This window comes from Ochotona princeps, chromosome Y (genome assembly GCF_030435755.1).
Source record: "Ochotona princeps isolate mOchPri1 chromosome Y, mOchPri1.hap1, whole genome shotgun sequence".
Classification (NCBI taxonomy): Eukaryota; Metazoa; Chordata; class Mammalia; order Lagomorpha; family Ochotonidae; genus Ochotona; species Ochotona princeps.
Window position 1 is genome coordinate 10,694,311 of NC_080866.1, and position 15,584 is coordinate 10,709,894.

The 15,584-nt window shown below is 40.7% G+C and overlaps 1 pseudogene; it reads right to left on the reverse strand.

The window, feature by feature from the left end:
• Nucleotides 1-3,176: 3,176 nt before the first annotated feature.
• Nucleotides 3,177-15,584, reverse strand: part of LOC131478753 (histone-lysine N-methyltransferase PRDM7-like) — a 179,296-nt pseudogene continuing 166,888 nt past the window's right edge.

The following is a 15,584-nucleotide window of genomic DNA, read 5'->3' on the forward strand; positions in this document are numbered from 1 at the left end:
TTGCCATACTCAGTCCCTACTCTGGGAATGCTACCTCTCACAGAAGATTTGAATGCTTCCTCTGCATTCACTGCCTAGCCTCTTGTGGGATCATCCTCTTTTTCTCACTCTCACTCGAGGCCTCCACTGACTTTTGGGTGGAGGCTGGAAGAAAAAAAGAATGGCCCTTATTTCTCCCTCAACATTTTTGTTTTTGAAATGGGTTTGGAATTTTTATGGACCTCTCGTCCTTAACTGTGTCATGGCATCTATGTGGATCAGATGGTGCCCATCCCCTTGAGAATGGTTCCCTGGTTACAGGAGCTGTCTTGCAGATGTTTCTGAGAAGTCCTAAGAGCAGGAACTAAGGATGGCATGTTGAATGAGGGACTTGTGACTGAAAACGACAAGCGAGCATAGGTAACCAGGATGGATCTCGGACTACATTGTGTCTTCCAAAATAAGATGGTTTGAGATTAGGACAGATACAGACAAACAGCCTGGCTACCTGCTTTCACTTGGGTTAAGCCTGTCCTACTATTTGTTCCTCATGTACTAGAAACAGCTGGCATCCACCAAGTGATCCTGTGTGATACGTCAATTATCTTCTTTTTTTTTTTAATTTCTATGACAGCTTTAGAAATCCAAAAGTTCTGTATCAGCAGATCTTTTCACAAATGAACCAGTCCAATGCAACCCAACTACCATTCTGTAGTTTCACTCTTAGACTTCCTTCATAGCTTAGACCTCAGGGACCTCTACCACATCTGTTGAGGATGTCCTCTTCATTCATGTTTCCCTGTACTTCTCTGTCCCCAAAGCCTTCACTTGGATCCCTGACACTTTGTCTGAAAAGTTACTTGAGGCTATCTTTTTGTGTTGAAAAGAACTCTGATCACTCAGGGTAGAATTTCCTTCTTGACACTCTTTATGAACAGGAAGAGCTCTATGAAGGAAGAAGCCACACAACAGAAGATCCACAAATTTGGAAGACACATTTTGTTTAAGATGAGAACCTATGAGTAGATCTGTGTTTCTCAATCCAAAATAAGTGCAACTTGATGTTTTGTGTTACTGCTCTGGCTAGGCAAGGGACAGTAATGCCCGTTTCTGAGTCTGAGACAACCTAACTACCACTGCCTCATGCCTACGCCAAGGATTGCTTTTCCTCCCTGTCACACAAATCATGTGAAAGACTATCGTCAGGTGTCATGCCTCTCTGTATTGACCAATCTCAGCGTTTGCCTATTTTCTATGCATTGGACCTTCCCACTTCCAAGATTACTCCATCCATTGACTGACTAGTTCTCTGAACCCAATTTCAGATACCCACTGCCCTCTGATAGATTTACACATAAGACTCTATCAACCTCAGTGAGATGACCCAAATCTCCACAAGAGTCTTTTTTTTTTTTTGAACTTTTATTTTATTTTATTTTTTTTATATATTTATTATTTAACTTCAGTAATTACATTGTATTATGTGACACAATTACATAGAGTCTTTTTTTACTCAGGAAAATCTAGACGGGGGAAAACAGCGTGGTGGTGAGGTGCGTTAAGCTTCAGACTGAAGTGCTGCCAGCCTGTATATATGATTGCTGGACTCGTAGCTATGCTGCCAGCCTGTATATATGATTGCTGGACTCGTAGCTATGCTGCTTCGGATCAACCCCCCTGAGAGTACATCTGGGAAAACAGCAGACTATGGCCTTAGTTTGTAGATGCCACTATGTGGGAAACCTGAAAGAAATTCTTTGGCCCTGACCTAAATCTCGTCCAGCCCTTGTTGTTGGGGCTATTTGGGAAATGAGCCAGCAGATAATGGATTTCTCTCTTCCCTGTTTGTAGCTTTTCAAGTAAATAGAAAGGTGTTTCTAAAGAGGCAAACAGACATGAAAACCAGACCTAATCTGAAACACTTGGCTGTGCTCATACTCATATTTCACTCAATTGTATTATTCAGCAAATCTCCATTTCCATGGACAGTCTTAAGCACAAAATTCACATGACAACATCCCATTGAAACAATGACTAAATAGAAACATATGCCTTTTTTTTGGAGGGGGCAGGGAGCATGGAGAAAATGTAAAATAAACTGTTCATGATCCAGAGGGAACTTCCATAGTAGAAGAGCTGCAAAGTGACCAAGACCTTGTTTTTTGTGTTGGGCCCTCTCCAAAGGGGGTGTTGTGGGATACTTTTGTGCACCAAGTATTTAACAAATAAAAGAACTAAATGAAAACGGTATCAATTGTTCCCAGGAGTCAAAGACATAAAAAATGTGTCAGGATTTGGTTACACTGGTTTAAGTCACTGACTATGACACTAGTATGCCGTAGAAGCATTAGATTGAGTTCTGGTTGCTCCATGTTCAATCTCCTGTGTGTTACTGTACCCAGGGAAAGAGCACAAGATGGTTCAAGTGCTGAAATACATGGGAGACCTAGATGCATTCCAGACTCCTGGCTCAAGCCAGAGATAGTTTTGGCAGGTGCAGCATTAAATCTAATTGCATTTATATATGTATATATATATATATATACATATATATTGTATTACATATTTATATATATCATATGCAGATACATGATTGGTGTAGAGACAGAGAGAAAATCTTCTGTCTTTTGATTCACTCCCCAGTGGCCACAATAACCAGAGATGTGTCCATTCAAAGTCTTGAGCCAGGAACTTCTTCCAGGGTCCCCCATGTGGGTGTAGTATCCCAAAGCTTGAAGCCATCCTCACGTGCTTTCCCAGACCACAAACAGGATTCTGGAAGGGATTTGGAGCAGTCAGGACATGAACCGGTGTCCATATGGGATCCCAGCATGTCCGAGGTGAGGACTTTAGCCATAGGATGCCAACTATGCCCTAGTGCAGCTTTTGGGGAATAAAACAGTAGGTGGTGATCTCTCCTTTCTATCTCTCTCTCTCTATCTCTGTGCTTGAGTCTCTTATAACTCTTCCTTTTATTTGATAAGTAAGTCTTTGTTTTTGCTAAATGGAAATCACATTTGAATTGAACTTTGGCAGCACTTACAATACATTTGACTCCTTAGAGTTGAATCACAAATATTCCCAAGGGGACTCCTTTGCTTATTTCAACACAACAGTGCTACTTACCTCTCACTGTTGTGAGCTCTTCCTTTTTCTTCCCTTCTTTTTCTTCTCGTTGCTTCCCTTGATACCCAGCTTCTGGCCATACTCATCCCCATACCATATTAGCAGCTCACAGCCTGGTTTGATGACCTGGCAGGTGTGGTAAAATATCTGCCTGTGGTACTGGAAGGCCACCAAATTCTGCTCCTCATCATTGAGGGCACAGTTCACATACCTGGAGTGGAGATAAATGCTGAGTTTGCATGCTCTGTCACGTTTAAATCTCATGTGTTCTGTAATAGCCTCCACCCTGCTTGAATCCCAATTCTGCAAGAGCTCTCCCTGCAAACATATACCTCTCTCATGAGATCACTGAATTCCCAGGTGCAAGTTGTAGATACAGTGTTCATTGTGATAAGTATGCTTTCTTCCTTCCTTCCTCACTAGTCATCCTCAAAACCCAAGCCCACCTTACTCCCACCTTGACTGCCATGAAGCACACAGAGTTTCCCTAAACTCCAAATTTCATTCAGTTTTCTGCTACAGAATTGGATGAGTGGACACACTCCTTACATCTAGCTTTCCACACATGCTCCACAACTCAGCTTTCCCAAAGGCAATCCTTTGGAGTCCTTTCTCTTGGATCTTTCTCCTGGATCTTGGGAGTCCAAGATCCAGATCCAGAAATGTAGAGGAGTCTTCATTGTTTCTTATCCTCTCACAAAATTGCTCACAGAAACCCTTGTCCAGATGCAGCTTCCTTCTCTCATCCACATCCCAGGTTTGGTTTTGTTTTGCTTAATTGATAAAGTGTAGTGTTTTATTTTTATTTGAGAGGCAGAGAAGCATACAGGACAAGGGGAAAAAGACAGAGATGCCAGGAGAATGGGTGGAATGGGGACACAGAAAGGACACAGTGGCAGGCAGGAGCTTCAACCAGGTCTTCCACATGGGCACAGAGGTCAAAGATTGAGGACATTCTCTAAAACTTACCTGGATGCATGGGGAAGCCACTGGTTTGGCAGTAGAGCAACCAGTACTTGGGATGCAGGCTTCACAGTCACTGCCTTAGCCCACTGCTTGTCAATGCCTGTCCCCAGAACCCAGCTGTTTACTCTTTTTTTTTTTATCTTTCACTGTCTCATCGATTGAAGGTCTTATGTCTGAAGTTGTTCTGACATTGTATAATTGTCAAAAGACTAAGAAACATTACTGGCAGGCGCCAATTACATGGAATCTCCATGTATTTAAGAAAATTTTGACAATGGAAGGGCTTAATCAATGCTAATTAGAGAAAGAGTGAGTCTAATGGCCCCAGTTGATCTAGATTCCTCAAGGCCCATCTTTGTGTTCTGTTTATTAGACATTGTGATTTATGTTATGGTAAGAAAGCAAGAATTAACAGCATCAAAGATGAAAAAGGCAACATAACAACAGACACCGCAACCATTAAGGACATAATTAGAAATTACTACAAAGCACTGTACTCCAACAAATCAGAAGACCAACAAGAAATGGAAAAGTTCTTAGGCTCACACCACCTGCCAAAACTTAGCCCAGAGGCAGCAAACGAACTGAACAAACCCATAACTGAAGCAGAGATTGAATCAGTGACTAAAGATCTCCCATCAAAGAAAAGCCAGGCCCTGATGAAAACGCTACAGAATTCTACAAAACATTCTGTACACAACTAACCCCAATCCTCTACAAACTCTTCAAAACAATAGAAAAGGAAGCAACCCTGACAAACTCGTTCTATGAAGTCAACATTACCTTAATCCGAAAACCAGACAGAAAACCAACAGAGAAAGAAAACTACAGACCTATCTCTTTGATGAATATTGATGCTAAGATTCTCAACAAAATCCTAGAAAATAGACTTCAAAAACACATCGGACAGATCATTCATTCAGATTAGGTAGGATTCATCCCTGGTATGCAGGAATGGTTCAACATCTGGAAATCCATAAATGTGATACACCACATCCAAAAACTGAAAAACCAGAATCACATGATCGTATCAATAGACGCAGAAAAAGCTTTCGACATAATCCAACACCACTTCCTGCTAAAAACCCTAACCTATGTAGGCATTGATATAATAAAGCACAACATAATCAAAGCGATATATGAAAAACCCAACGCCAGCATCATACTGAATGGAGAAATACTGGAAACCTTCCATTGAGATCTGGAACAAGACAGGGATGTCCACTTCCTCAAATACTACTCAACATAGTCCTAGAGGTACTCGCTGAGGCCATAAGACAAGAAAAAGCAATCAGAGGAATCCAAATGGGAAACAAGTCAAGCTCTCACTGTACACTCTCACCATACACTAAGATCAAATCTAAATGGATAACAGATCTAAACCTACATCAAGAAACCTTCAAACCTTTGGAAGAAAAGGTTGGAAATACTCTGCAAGATCTGGGGGTAGGTCCATACATCCTAAAAAGGACACCAAAGGCAATAGCAATCAAGACCAGAATAAACAAATGGGATTTCATCAAACTAAGAAGCTTCTGTACAGCCAGGGAAATAATCAACAAAGTAACAAAGCAACCCAAAGAATGGGAGAAGATATTCACGCACTACATAGGTGATAGAATATACAAAGAGCTACAAAACAACCAAAATGTCAAAACAAACAAGCCACTCAAGAAATGGGCATGGGAAATGGGCAGACACTTCACAAAAGAACAAACCCAACTGGCAAATAAACATACAAAAAAATGCTCAAGTTCCCTGGCTTTTAATTGATTGGGATGATACTCTGCTGGCTCTGCCTTCCGTCCAGAGAGGGTATGCCTAAGAAGCTGTTGAACTTGACTAGACAATAAGACGCTGGACTCTATGTTTGGTATATTCTTGCAATGGGGGATCTCAACTGAACTTGAACTGTGGTTATGCAACAAGGTGGAGGAATCCACCATGGTGGAAGGGTTTGGGGAGGGGTGGGGAGAATACCAGTACCTATGAATCTGTGTCACATAATACAATGTAATTAATGAATTTAAAATAAAATTTAAAAAAAAATGTAAAAAAAAATAAATAAAGCTATCTGGAGCGCACCAGATTATACTAACATGCATTCTGTCAGAAGAGCTCTAAATATGTTTCATACTGTCAAAGATCTGCATAGAAAGCTAATCCAACCCTCATGTGTGAGCTTTCATTTAATGCCCCCACAAAAGATCAAAATCAGTTTCCTCAGGACCAGCATGGTAGCATACTGGCCAAAGTTCTCACTTTGTATGCTCTGGGATCCATAGAGGTGCCATTTCTCATCTGAGCAACCCTGTGTCCCATCCTGCTCCCAGCTTGTGGCCTAAGGCAATGCTCAAGGATGGTCCAAGCCTTGAGATCCTGCACTGACTTAGGAGACCCGCAAGAGAATCCTCCTTTTTGGCTTCTGATTTTGTCACCTACGGCAATTGCAGCCACTTGGAAAATGAATCATTGGATTGAACATCTTACTCTCTGTCTTCCTCTCTGTATATCTGACATTCCATTAAGAAAAAAAAAAAAGCTTAAGACTGATGTAACTGAGGGTTCTAAAATTGAGGGACAGGAACAGTCTGAACTGAGCCTGAGAAGAAAGAACCGCGAGGAACACTGTGGGAAATTCCCCACAATCCCCTGGACTGAAAAAAGCGGCACACAGCAGAAAAAAGAACGCAAAATACTGGGATCAGAAACATGAGAAGGACAAAGAAGGAGCCACGGGCTGCAGAGACTCAAGTGAAATTGGTGAACAAAATTTGGGGAGCAAACCCTGGTGAGTTGTTAACACAGGAAAATGTCCACCATTAGCAGGAGGCCAAATCAGGTGACCGAAATTCTCAGGCAAACATAGATGAGTCACCAACACAGGGAAGTGCCCACCCATAGCAAGAAGAACCTGGGACAAAAAACACGGTGAAATTCAATCGAATCTGGGCAGGTTTGGATCTGGGCAGACAGGTCGGAGAGGGCAACAAAGCACAGAAACAGAGAACTTGTTTGATCCTGGTAGCTGGAGCTCCCAGCACTGGGTGGTGCCAATCCCAGGACCACAAGAAATTCACAGAAGGGACATTCAAAAGCTACTGTAATACCCGGCGATGTGGCCTAGCAACTAAAGTCCTTGCCTTGAATGCACCAGGATCCCATATGGACACCAGCTCTAATCCCGGCAGCTCCACTTCCCATTCAACTCCCTGCTTGAGGCCTGGGAAAGCAGTTGAAAATGGCACAAAGGTTTTGGAACCTGCACTCACATGAAAGACCCGGAAGAGTTTCCTGGTTCCCTAGCCTCAGATAGGCACAGCACCAGACATTGCAGTTCACTTTGGGGAGTGAATCATTGGACAGAATATCTTCCTCTCTATTCCTTCTCCACTCTGTATACCTGACTTTGTAATATAAATAAATAAATCTTTCCAAGAAAAAAAAAAAAAAGCTAACATAAATGCCAGTTTTAAAGAGCCCACAAAATCACAGACCTAAGTAGGGGGAGGGGAATTCAGACGCCACAAAGAAGAAAAAAGCAATCTAGGTCTACAAGACCTCAGGTCACCCAGTAGGTGGCAGTAGAGGTCAACCGATAGAAACCAGCAATGTCCATTATCACATAGACATGAGGCGAGGTCACAAAAAAATAAATGAGTCAGAGGAAGGAGCCAGTGCCACCTCAAAAAGTCACTGAAAGGCCTGGTCAATCACAGAGATTACAGATGAAGACTTTGAAGACCTATCCAAGAAGGAGTTCAGCAAAGTAATGATGAAACTCTTCAGAAACAATGAGAAACGATGGGAGGAAATTAAGGAATTCAAAAACCACATAATCACAGAAACAAAATTAGTCAGAGATCTGATCTTTGACCTGAAGCACAAAATTGAGAGCTTAGTCAACAGAATTATAGCAGCAGAAGGCAGGATATCCAAATTGGAAGATTCCCAGAATGAAAGCAGGAAGATTATTAACCAACTAGAGATACAACTGAGCAAAACCAACGAGGCAATGCAGGAGATGAATGCCAACATCAAGAAGTCAAATATCAGAGCTATAGTCCTTCCAGTAGGAGTAGAAAGAGAGACAGGCATACAATCGGTGCTCAATGAAATTATACAGGAGAATTTCCAAAACACTTGGAACATGAACCAAGTCCAAATCCAAGAAGGGCAGAGAACATCCCACAGATTTGACCCAAAAAGATCTTTACCCATATATGTGGTAATCAAGCTCCCGACTAACGAATACAAAGAGAGAATCCTAACGTTAGCATGAAGGAAAGGCTAGCTTACATTTAGAGGCAGGCCCATCAGGATCACTGCTGACTTCTCAGAACCGACACTCCAAGCAAGAAGGGAATGGAATAAAGTCTTTCAAATCCTGAAACAGAACAATTGTTAATAAACAATAATGTACTCAGTCAAGATCTTATTTACATTCGAGAATGAAATTACATACTTCTATAGAAAGGAGAAATTAGAAGAATGTGCCAGCACAAAACCAGCTCTACAAAATCTCTTTAGAAATGTGCCTCAGCCAGAGAAAAAGCAAGAAAACCATAAACAAGGATGGCAAATGGGAAGACATCCCCACCAAAGCCCAAGCAAGGAAGGACAATTAGATACCAACAACCTGAAAAACACACAAAACTCAGGACAAAACCGTAATCTCTAAATATTAACCCGAAACACAAATGGCCTAAATGCATCAGTCAAAAGACATAGATTAACAGATTGGATCAATAAACAGGACCTAATTATATGCTGCCTACCAGAGACGTATCTAAGCAGAAAAGATGCTAAGAAACTGAAAGTGAAGGGATGGAAAAAGCTATGTCATGCCAACCCATGAGAAAAAAAGGCAGCTGGTGTGGTACTAATTTCAGATGATATAGACTTCAACGTGACAAACATCAAAAAGGACACACACAGGCATTTTATACTGTTGAAAGGAAAGATCCATTAGGAAGTGATTATCATGCTTAACATTCATGCTGCAAGTCCAGATGCACCCAGCTATGTGAAACAATTACTTATAGTCACAAAGGAGATAGAGATGAACATGCAATAATCCTGGGAGATCTGAACACCCCATTGACACCAATAGATAGATCAAGGAGTCATAAGCTCAACAGAGAAGCTACAGAGCTCACACAAACAATAGAACAACTGGACGTAGTAGATATATACAGAACAGTTCATGCTAAGGCCACAGATTACACAATTTATTCAGCAGTGCATGTCACCGTCTCCAGCATAGACAACATGATAAGACACAAAGCAAGTCTAATTACCTTCAAAAATCAAAATTATACCATGTACCTTCTCAGAACATCACGGAATGAAACTGGAAATCAACAATTCAAAATGCCCCAGGAAATACATAAACTCTTAGAGATGGAATAAATGTTATTAAAGGATCAATGGGTTAGAGAAGAAAGTAAAGATGAGATACAAAATTATGGAAATCATTGAAAACTCACATACAGCAGCCCAAAACTTGTGGGACACCGCCAAACACTGTTACAGTAAGCTTATTGCAATTGGTGCTCATGCAAGGCCCAAGAAAGACATCAAATACAGGAATTAAGCACACACCTCCAAGAATTGGAAATACAGCAGCAAAATGACCCCACAAGCAACAGCAAACAAGAAATTTTCAAAGGAAGGGAGCAAATTAATCAAATAGAAATAAAAAACTATACACAAAATCCATGAATCAAAAAGCTGGTTTCTTGAGAAGATAAATAAAACAGACACCCCACTGGCCTGACTGACAAAGAAAACGCAAGACAAAGCAAGAATTAGCAGCATCAAAGCTGAAAAAGGCAATATAACAACAGACAATGCAACCAATAAGAAAAATATTTACAAATCACTACAAAGAACTGTACTCCAACAAATCAGAAAACCACCAGGAAATGGAAAGGTTCCCAGATTCCCACCACTTACCAAAATGAGCCTGTGAGGAAACAGAAGATCTGAATAAACTCATAACTGAAGCAGAGATAGAATCAGTGATTAAAGATCTCCTAACAAAGAAAAGTCCAGGTCCAGGTGGCTTCACCGTAGACCTCTACAAAACATTGCAACCAGAACTAACCCCAATCCTTTACAAGCTCTTCAAAACAATAGAAAAGGAAGCAACCCTGACAAACTCAATCTATGAAGCCAACATCACTTTAATCCCAAAACCAGATAGAGAATTAACCCAAAAGGAAAACTACAGACCAATCTCCCTGATCAACACTGATGCTCAGATTCTCATCAAAATCCTAGCCAATAAAATTCAAAAGCACATCGGACAGAGCATGCATCCACAGCAAGTAGGATTTATCCTGGGAATGAAGGGATGGTTCAACATACGGAAATCCATAAATGTGATACACCACATCCAAAAACTGAAGAACAAAAACCATATAATATTGTCAATAGATACAGAAAAAGCCTTTGACAAAATTCAAAATCACTGCATGTTCAAAATTCTAACCAGGGTAAGCATAGAAGGAGCAATCCACAACATAATCAAAGCAATATATGAAAAACCCAATGCCAGCATCATACTGAATGGAGAAAAACTGGATCCCTTCCCACTGAGATCTGGAACAAGACAAGGATGTCCACTATCACCACTGCTATTCAACATAGTCCTAGAGGTACTCGCCGAGGCCATAAGACAAGACAAACAAACCAAAGGAATCCAAATTGGACGTTCAAATGGGAAAGCAAGAATTCAAGCTTTCACCGTTTGCCAGTGACATGATCCTCTACATGAAGAACCAAGAGACTCAATACAGAGACTCCTAGAACTTCTGCAAGAATTTGGTAAAGTGGCAGGTTACAAAATTAATGAACAAAAATCAACAGCCATAGTGTATATGAACAGACCCAAAATGGAAGAAGATCTAACCAGCAAGATACCATTCCAAATAACAGAGAAAAGTATGAATCATCTAGGAATAAATCTAACCAAAAATGTAGGAGACCTTAATGAAGAAAATTATGAAATGCTTAAAAAAGAAATTGAGCAAGACCTCAAAAGATAAATCACCTCCCATGCTCCTGGAAGGGCAAAATCTATATCTTTAAAATACTTATACTACCAAAAGCAATATATACATTCAATGCAATCCCAATCAAATTGCCCAAAACAGTCTATATTGAACTGGATAAAAATGATACAAAGGTTCACCTGGAAACACAAAAAACCACGAATAGCTAGAACCATTCTTAAGGATAGGAACTTAACAGGGGGAATCCCAGTCCGGGACTTCTGGACATACTATAGGGCAGTGGTTATCAAAACAGCCTGGTACTGGCACAAAGATAGAGAGGAGGATCAATTATACAAAACAGAAACACCAGAAGGGAACCCACACAGATACAGCCAAATAATCTTTGACAAAAGACAGAGGACAATCCAAGCAAATGGGAAGGTCTCTTCAATAAATGCTGTTGGGACAACTGAATGATAGAATGTTAGGAGCCAGACTTATGGGCCTTGGACTTATAGCTGCTTAGTTCTTTCACTGCTTCAGTGAAGATAATTACTTCCAGGACAGCCCTCTCTTTTATTCCCTCCCCTAGAAAAGAAAGCATATATACGAGAAGTAACAATAAGGTAGAGGTATAATGGTCCGTGTGTGTCTTAGTCCAGCAGCCAGGGGCTACCAGCCCAGCATTCCCAATCCGCCCTCAGGGTTTTTGCGTTGCGTCCTGCAGGTTGGGACAATAGCTTGTAGAAACAAGAAGATAGACCCACATTTGTAACCATGCAGCAATTTCAAATCTAAATCCATAGAAGAATTAAACCCACACCCAGAAATCTTCAAACTTCTGGAAGAAAATGTTGGAAACACATTGCAAAATTTAGGTGTAGGCCCTGACTTCCTAAAAAGGACAGCAAAACCACTAGCAGTCAAGGCCAAAGTAAACAAATGGAACTTCAAAAAAACTAAGAAGCTTCTGTGCAGCAAGGAAAACAATCAACAAAGTAAAAAGCAACCCACAGAATGGGAGATCTTTGCACATTACATGGATGATATGGGGCTAATCTCCAGAATATACAAGGATCTCCAGAACAACCAAAACAGCAAAACAAACAAACCACTCAAGAAATGGGCAGATGTTTCACAAAGGAACAAACCCAAATGGCAAACAAACAAACATATGAAAAAAATACTGAAGTTCCTTGGCAATAAGGGAAATCCAAATTAAGGCAACAATGTGGTACCACCTGTCACCAGTAAGGATGGCACACATACAAAAACACCAACAGCATTTGCTGGCAAAGAAGTGGGGAAAAGGGAACCCTACTCCACTGCTGGTGGGGCTGCAAACTTGTACAACCTCTGTGGAAATCAGTATGGAGAACAGTCAAACAAATGAAAATCTGCATACCATACGATCTAATAATAGCACTCCTAGGAATATAACCAAAACACTTGCTACACAAGAAACCAACATGCATCCCTATGTTTATAGCAGCACAATCAATAATTGCAAAAACGTGGAAGCAATCAAAATGCTCATCAACAGAAGACTGGATAAGAAAGCTATGGCTCATTGACTCCAGCGAATACTACTTAACTATTAAAAGAACAAAATGGGTTTTTTTTTTGTGGCCAAATGGGTCCAACTGGAAACCATTATGCTAAGGGAAATGAGCCAATCCCAAAAGGTTAAATACCACATGTTTGCCTTACTATAAGGGTGTCAATCCAGAAAATGATACCCCTGTATTATAATATTATTATTAGTTTTTAAATTGTGCTGTTTTGGCTTCACCTCTTGATTTTTTTTAAGATTCATTTATTTTTATTGCAAAGTGAGATATACAGAGAGGAGGAGAGACAGAGAGGAAGATCTTCTGTCCGATGATTCACTTTCCAAGTAGGCTCAATGGCCAGTGCTGCGCTGATCCAAAGCTGGGAACCAGCGACCTCTTGCTTGTCTCCCACATGGGTGCAGGGTCCTAAAGTTTTGGCCCATCCTCAACTGCCTTCCCAGGCCACAAGCAGGAGGTTGGATGGAAAGTAGAGCGGCCAGCATTAGAACAGGAGCCCATATGGGATCCTGGGGAGTTCAAGGTGAGGACTTTAGCCACTAGGCCACACCACCAGTCCCTGTAACAGTGTTTTAACTTCAAGCAGTCTGTGTATCTAATGCATTAGGTCCAGGTGGCTTCACCGTAGACCTCTACAAAACATTGCAACCAGAACTAACCCCAATCCTTTACAAGCTCTTCAAAACAATAGAAAAGGAAGCAACCCTGACAAACTCAATCTATGAAGCCAACATCACTTTAATCCCAAAACCAGATAGAGAATTAACCCAAAAGGAAAACTACAGACCAATCTCCCTGATCAACACTGATGCTCAGATTCTCATCAAAATCCTAGCCAATAAAATTCAAAAGCACATCGGACAGAGCATGCATCCACAGCAAGTAGGATTTATCCTGGGAATGAAGGGATGGTTCAACATACGGAAATCCATAAATGTGATACACCACATCCAAAAACTGAAGAACAAAAACCATATAATATTGTCAATAGATACAGAAAAAGCCTTTGACAAAATTCAAAATCACTGCATGTTCAAAATTCTAACCAGGGTAAGCATAGAAGGAGCAATCCACAACATAATCAAAGCAATATATGAAAAACCCAATGCCAGCATCATACTGAATGGAGAAAAACTGGATCCCTTCCCACTGAGATCTGGAACAAGACAAGGATGTCCACTATCACCACTGCTATTCAACATAGTCCTAGAGGTACTCGCCGAGGCCATAAGACAAGACAAACAAACCAAAGGAATCCAAATTGGACGTTCAAATGGGAAAGCAAGAATTCAAGCTTTCACCGTTTGCCAGTGACATGATCCTCTACATGAAGAACCAAGAGACTCAATACAGAGACTCCTAGAACTTCTGCAAGAATTTGGTAAAGTGGCAGGTTACAAAATTAATGAACAAAAATCAACAGCCATAGTGTATATGAACAGACCCAAAATGGAAGAAGATCTAACCAGCAAGATACCATTCCAAATAACAGAGAAAAGTATGAATCATCTAGGAATAAATCTAACCAAAAATGTAGGAGACCTTAATGAAGAAAATTATGAAATGCTTAAAAAAGAAATTGAGCAAGACCTCAAAAGATAAATCACCTCCCATGCTCCTGGAAGGGCAAAATCTATATCTTTAAAATACTTATACTACCAAAAGCAATATATACATTCAATGCAATCCCAATCAAATTGCCCAAAACAGTCTATATTGAACTGGATAAAAATGATACAAAGGTTCACCTGGAAACACAAAAAACCACGAATAGCTAGAACCATTCTTAAGGATAGGAACTTAACAGGGGGAATCCCAGTCCGGGACTTCTGGACATACTATAGGGCAGTGGTTATCAAAACAGCCTGGTACTGGCACAAAGATAGAGAGGAGGATCAATTATACAAAACAGAAACACCAGAAGGGAACCCACACAGATACAGCCAAATAATCTTTGACAAAAGACAGAGGACAATCCAAGCAAATGGGAAGGTCTCTTCAATAAATGCTGTTGGGACAACTGAATGATAGAATGTTAGGAGCCAGACTTATGGGCCTTGGACTTATAGCTGCTTAGTTCTTTCACTGCTTCAGTGAAGATAATTACTTCCAGGACAGCCCTCTCTTTTATTCCCTCCCCTAGAAAAGAAAGCATATATACGAGAAGTAACAATAAGGTAGAGGTATAATGGTCCGTGTGTGTCTTAGTCCAGCAGCCAGGGGCTACCAGCCCAGCATTCCCAATCCGCCCTCAGGGTTTTTGCGTTGCGTCCTGCAGGTTGGGACAATAGCTTGTAGAAACAAGAAGATAGACCCACATTTGTAACCATGCAGCAATTTCAAATCTAAATCCATAGAAGAATTAAACCCACACCCAGAAATCTTCAAACTTCTGGAAGAAAATGTTGGAAACACATTGCAAAATTTAGGTGTAGGCCCTGACTTCCTAAAAAGGACAGCAAAACCACTAGCAGTCAAGGCCAAAGTAAACAAATGGAACTTCAAAAAAACTAAGAAGCTTCTGTGCAGCAAGGAAAACAATCAACAAAGTAAAAAGCAACCCACAGAATGGGAGATCTTTGCACATTACATGGATGATATGGGGCTAATCTCCAGAATATACAAGGATCTCCAGAACAACCAAAACAGCAAAACAAACAAACCACTCAAGAAATGGGCAGATGTTTCACAAAGGAACAAACCCAAATGGCAAACAAACAAACATATGAAAAAAATACTGAAGTTCCTTGGCAATAAGGGAAATCCAAATTAAGGCAACAATGTGGTACCACCTGTCACCAGTAAGGATGGCACACATACAAAAACACCAACAGCATTTGCTGGCAAAGAAGTGGGGAAAAGGGAACCCTACTCCACTGCTGGTGGGGCTGCAAACTTGTACAACCTCTGTGGAAATCAGTATGGAGAACAGTCAAACAAA